The sequence below is a fragment of the Lactuca virosa genome, chromosome 9 (assembly GCF_052849685.1).
Source record: "Lactuca virosa cultivar CGN04683 chromosome 9, Lactuca_virosa_CGN04683_v6, whole genome shotgun sequence".
Taxonomy (NCBI): Eukaryota; Viridiplantae; Streptophyta; class Magnoliopsida; order Asterales; family Asteraceae; genus Lactuca; species Lactuca virosa.
In genome coordinates, this window is record NC_136434.1 from 193906159 (window position 1) to 193912308 (window position 6150).

Consider the following 6150-nt stretch of genomic DNA (forward strand, 5'->3'; position numbering starts at 1 on the left):
GTCACTAATGAGACCACCACACATGTTGAAACACAAACTGATGACATAAACATCACTTCGAGTCCAGATGCTGCTAGAGCTCCGAGAATGAGAACACAACCAGTCCGATTCCAGGACTTTGAAGTTCGTCTTCCCCCATCGATCAGTCATCCTCCACCCGCCGCCAATCGAATTGCTTCCACGGTACATCCCCTCTCTCGTTATGTTACTGATAATAAATTCACTCGTTCTCACAGAGCTTTCTTAGCGGCCATTGTTACAAACAATGAACCAAAAACCTTTAAGCATGCAGCTCGTGATCCAAAATGGAGAGATGCAATGAAGTCTAAAATCAAGGCTTTGGAGGAAAATGACACGTGGGATCTCACGGATCTTCCAAAAGGAAAAAAGGCGATTGATTCAAAATGGATATACAAGATTAAGTACAAACCCAATGGTGACATAGAGCGATACAAAGCTCGTAATGTTGCAAAAGGGTATACACAATTGGAGGGTGTAGATTTTCACGACACATTCGCCCCGGTAGCTAAAATTGTCACGGTTCGAATCCTTTTAACCATGGCGGTGAAAAACAATTGGATAATTCAGCAATTAGACGTGAACAACGCTTTCTTGCATGGTGACTTAGAAGAAGATATTTATATGAAGATACCACAAGGCTTCGGTAAAGAAGGTGAAACTCGGGTATACAAATTAAAGAAATCACTCTACGACTTGAAACAAGCAAGTAGAAATTGGTATCACAAGTTCACAACTGTTTTACGTGAACTTGATTTTCAGCAATCTCATGCAGATCACTGACTTTTTATTTATAAGTACAAGCACACCTTTGTGGCAGCTCTTATTTATGTAGATGACGTTGTGATTGTTGGTAATGATGCCACCAAAATTGAAAGCACTAAAGCCAGTCTGCATGCACGCTTTAGTATTAAAGATGTGGCAGCTTAAAGTACTTTTTAGGTATCGAGGTCTCGAAAACAAAGGAGGGTTTAGTCCTCAGTCAACGCAAATACACCATGGACATTTTGGAGGATTCAGGCATACTTGGTTGCAGACCCAACCAGTTCCCCATGGAACAAAACCTCAAGCTTGACAAAGGTGATAAAGAAGAGAGCATAGATGCAAACATGTATCGTCGTCTGGTTGGGCGTCTCCTGTATCTTCAAGCGACGCGACCAGACATAACTTATTCTGTTAATATCCTCAGTCAGTTTGTGTCAGACCCTAAACAAAGTCATTGGAATGCGGCGCTACGTGTATTGAGGTACCTTAAAACCACGATGGGCCAAGGTATTCTTCTTCCTCGCGATGGTCCAACAGAACTGGTAGCATATAGTGATTCAGATTGGTTGGGTTGTCCCTACTCTCGTCGTTCCAGAACTGGGTATTTGCTACTCTTAGGTGGTGCTCCGGTCTCATGGAAATCGAAGAAACAATTTGTGGTTTCGCGGTCTTCTGCTGAAGCGGAATATCGTGCTATGGCTACTACGGTGAGCGAGATTCTATGGGTCCGTTGGCTGCTTTCGGAACTTGGTGTCTCTATTAACCAACCCACAACTCTGTTCTGTGACAATGAGTCTACCCGACACATTGCTCATAACCCAGTTTTCCACGAGCATACTAAACACGTGGAAATGGATTGTTTCTTTGTTCGTGAAAGGGTGTAGTCCAAAGAAGTCATTCCGGTTTAGACGCACACAAGGAATCAGTTGGCCGATTTGCTTACAAAACCTCTTGATGGAGATCAGTTGAAGTCTCTTTTGGTTAAGTTGAACATTCGGAACCTTCATGCTCAACTTGAGGGGGAGTAAAGGAAATAAAAGATATCATTCGATTTTAGTTTATTTATTTCCTTCTTTATGTATTCATTCTTTGGTATTTTCCTTTTTTATTGCTGGGGTTTGTTTTGTCATTCACATATATATTACAGAGATATGTTTACATCTCTGTGCATTTTTCAATCAGTAAAATAGAAAATTGGTTCTCATCCTATAATTTTCAGAAAATTCAACCACAGTCCACAACTATCACACCCAAATCCAATCGACATATAAACCAAAATAAAAAAATCAACAACGAAACTTCAATTGTACATACTCCCTCACTCGGATTCGATTTTCATAGAATAATATTAATAATGGAAAGTGATACTACACATCTCCAATCGACTCCAATCTACTCCAAAACCTTCTCTATCCAAAATCAAATGTCTTCATCTGTTCGTTATCAATTGTCGACCATCGAACCTTTTGTTTTCTGTTACTAACCATCGACTCCAAATGCATCGATCATTACTACTCATCATCACATCGATAGAATTATTCGGCTTTAATAAATGAATTCCAACCCTTCGCACATCAATTTCCAACCGATCAATGCAAAGAATCTCAAACATCAAAACCTTCGTTTTCATTACAAGCAAACACAAATACTATCGCCTCGTTAACAAAACTCATCGCTTCCCGACCCAATCAACTAGCGAAGATCAATTCTTCTATCACAGTCGAAATCAGCAGGCTTGACTCACAAAATCAACCTTCCCAGTTCGTTCATAACCTTCGATTTGCAACTCCAAAATCAAAAATCAATTTCGAAAATTACAATATCGACTGCAAACATTCCAATATCGATTTCCTGTCTGACTTCCCAAATGACTCAAAACAAGAACAACAAAAGCGAAATCGATTCCAGATTTATCAAGAATCCGATTTTGACTTCCGCTTTGACTTTACAATGGAATTAATTCCTTGGCATCTCAATCAAAATTGTTGTTCTAGTTCTTCTTTCTGATCAAGAATCGACACCTATACACTTCAATCCAACTCAAAATTTTCTTTGGATTTAAGAATCTAATAGGTGTATGATGAATTGTGACGAATAAGAAACTAAAAAAATCGTGTTCATGAGCAGTGTTTGGATATAAAGATTGGGACGCATGATGAATAGTAATCAAATATATGATTGGGCTAAGATATGTGGACCAAATGAACAGTAAATTCGAATAGAACTTGGATTGGGTTCTAATCAATAATCAATGAATCGATTATTAATTGGGATTCGAATTTGTATCATATGAACAGTGAATTTTTAATTTGAGAATGATTTTTGGAATATTGATCTAAACTAAAATAATTGGATCAACTATGGGGTTGAAACGGATTAGATCCAATGAGGCAAATCGATCAAAAATGAAAAACGAAAAATATGAATCGAAATCATGGACGTTTTGGAATCCATTTGAGAATTTGAGATACCTTTTTGACGAATTCAGTTCCGTTTTCAACGAACGAATCAAATTTAGAAGATCTTGGTTCTTTTGTTGGAACGAGAAAATCTCCAATTTGAACATTGTACCACCCATTATGCGTGATGTACAACTCGTTCTTCGTGTTATTCGTGTTCTTCATCGATCCAAGAACATCTTCAAAAGAACCACCAACATTTTTGGGTTTTGACTTCAAATTCGATGCAACACTTGGAGATTGTTGCTTCGGAACCCAAAATTGCTTCACAGATTTCGGATTAACAACAACATTCGATAATTTTTGTGAATAAACCCGCTTGTTCTTCCGTTTAATCTTCTTCTTCTTTTTCTTTCTCATGTTTTTGCATCTTGAAGACTTCATTTCATGAACAAACCCACTTTCCACAACTTCAACTTTGTGAGTTTGAATCAAATCTTTGGGAGTTTGATACTTATGAATTTCTTGGATCACCGGCTTCCGAAAAGGAATCATTCCTTCAAACGAATCACAAAAACACAAAATATCATCGGTTTGAACTCCAATCAAGCAAAAAGCTTTTTCATCTTCATGAGAATCAGCTTGAATCTTCTTATCATGAACTTCAAGAACATCAAAAACATCACTTTGAACTCCATTGTCTTGAACTTCAACAAACTTAAGAGCACGAAGATCATTTGGGTTTACAATTAGAGAAATGTATTTCTTATTAAACAAATCTCTTTCTTGTCCTTCCTTTTGATTTTTACTACGGACTAATATGTACAAGGCAATTTTATTCAACCATACAATCTTACAAAGTGGTTGAAAAATCAAGCTTCCATTATCATCCTTGAAATCTCCATAAGAAACCATATTACCCCATGAAATCAATTTGCTTAACACCAACCCATAAAATTGATCTTCATTGACTTTGTATTTGATATATTCAACGATTACAATCCAAGAATCATATGGCAAATCCACCATGATCACAAAACTTGAAGATTTCTAGAGAGAGAAAATGATTTTGAATGGGTTTTCTAGAGAGAGAAAGTAAAAATCACTTAAATTCTAGTGAAGAAAATCCAATAATGAATAGAATCAAAGATGAATTCGATTTCTAGAATCCTAACTCTCAATAACACGAAGATCAAAACTCAAAATGAAGAATCACCAAATCTAGAAATCCATCAAGGATCAATTCTTGATCCGATTAAGAACATCCAGTCTGATACCAACTGTAGTGGTTTTGATTATGATGGCTTGTGCGGAATTAGAAAAGATCTAGTAAATCATCATACAAAATCAAGAACACATGAAATAAATAAATCAGGGTTTAACTCTCATTAGTATTGATAGAAAGAGTACAAATGGGTCTTGCAATTTCTCTCTCTAAACTAATGCTCTCAAAGTGTTCATTCTAAATATGAGTGTCACTCACTTCCTATTTATAGGAAAGACAACTCATTTACACGTCAATAAGGGTAAGCCACATCCAAGCGTGACTTTGCACCCTAACAACATGACCCATGACCCATACGTCATAGATGGGTCTTATTATCTTTAATAAATTGGTATTGACTACTTTCATCTATATTCAATAAGACAAAAAAATATGCTTGCTCCCACAGTTCCAAAGAAACTTCACTGGGCTTGTCGGCCGATAGTGCCTCCTTGTACTCATGAATCGGGGTTTAGGGTTAATCTAGGGTTTAGGTTTTAGAGTTAATTTAGGGTTTAGGGCTTAGGGTTTATTAGGGTTTAGGCTTTCATAATATTTTATATATTTTTATATTAATTATAGCTTTCCAAAATATAAATTTTTCATAAAATTTATTATATTTTTTTTAAATGTACATCTATTAATTATATATTTTTATATTACAATGTTAATATTTTTAAAAATGGTAATTGTTAATTACGCCTTGGAGCCAAATATTGGATGAAAATTTTGAATTCAACACTTATTGACAATTCAGTTTCCTAATTTTACGATCCTCGACCTATTGTATTATCAGTCACCGATCAAAAATTCAACTTTCTTCACTTTCTCCGCGAAAAAATTCAAGAACACTCTCTAAATTAGTAGGCGGCAACCAAAATTTCAAGTTTTTTCGACGAAAATTTTGAATTCAGCACACAACTTCGATCATGAACCGACTTATTATTTCTTTTAAAACGAGTTTTCGTCAGAAGATTTTTACACCATTACCAGATATCCGATCCTTTCCTAAAACCCTAGTCAAAGAGTCTTACTTTGTTTTACTAATCTATCTTGTCAATAATGATGGAACCTTTGGCCGATAATGCAGACATTACAATATACGAGGATCTGGACTGTGACTTAGAGCAGGAAGTTGAAGATGAGGTTGGAAACAAAGACATAGTGGCGACAAATGTAGTTAAGAGTGGCATAACCAGGCTACACAAGTTTCACAATGAGCATTGTAAAGGAGTAAAGATCCCTCTCACAATCGATGAAATGAGTAGGATATCAGGGACAAACCTAGTAATGTTTGCTAGTTTTTTGGCAGACCTAATTTGTGAGCATATAGGTTTAGAAGTTCTATCCTGGAAGAAAGTGGAGTTACTAGCAAAAGACGACCTACGGAGTGAAATTACGATATGGAACACATTATTTAACTTTGTCCTTAATTATACATATATGCATTTATATTATGTCCAACTATTAACAACATTGTGTTACATTTTGTAGCAATATTTTGATCTTGACAACATATTTAGAAAGTCAATAATTCATCGTCTTGGTCAACTTCTAAAGAATTATAGAAGGAAACTTCAAGAAAGATACATATTTCCCGACAATGAAACACCTACAACACCTAAGCCAACGAATGAAGTCCTTGCAAAGTATACAACAATTATTGAGGACTCATAGTGAGTTGCTTTTTTAACATATACAAAC

At 36.0% G+C, this 6150-nt stretch overlaps 1 pseudogene; it reads left to right on the forward strand.

Moving 5' to 3' along the window:
- The first annotated feature begins 1016 nt into the window (after positions 1-1016).
- LOC145140157 (secreted RxLR effector protein 161 pseudogene) lies at positions 1017-1667 on the forward strand (annotated as a pseudogene).
- The last annotated feature ends 4483 nt before the right edge of the window (positions 1668-6150 follow it).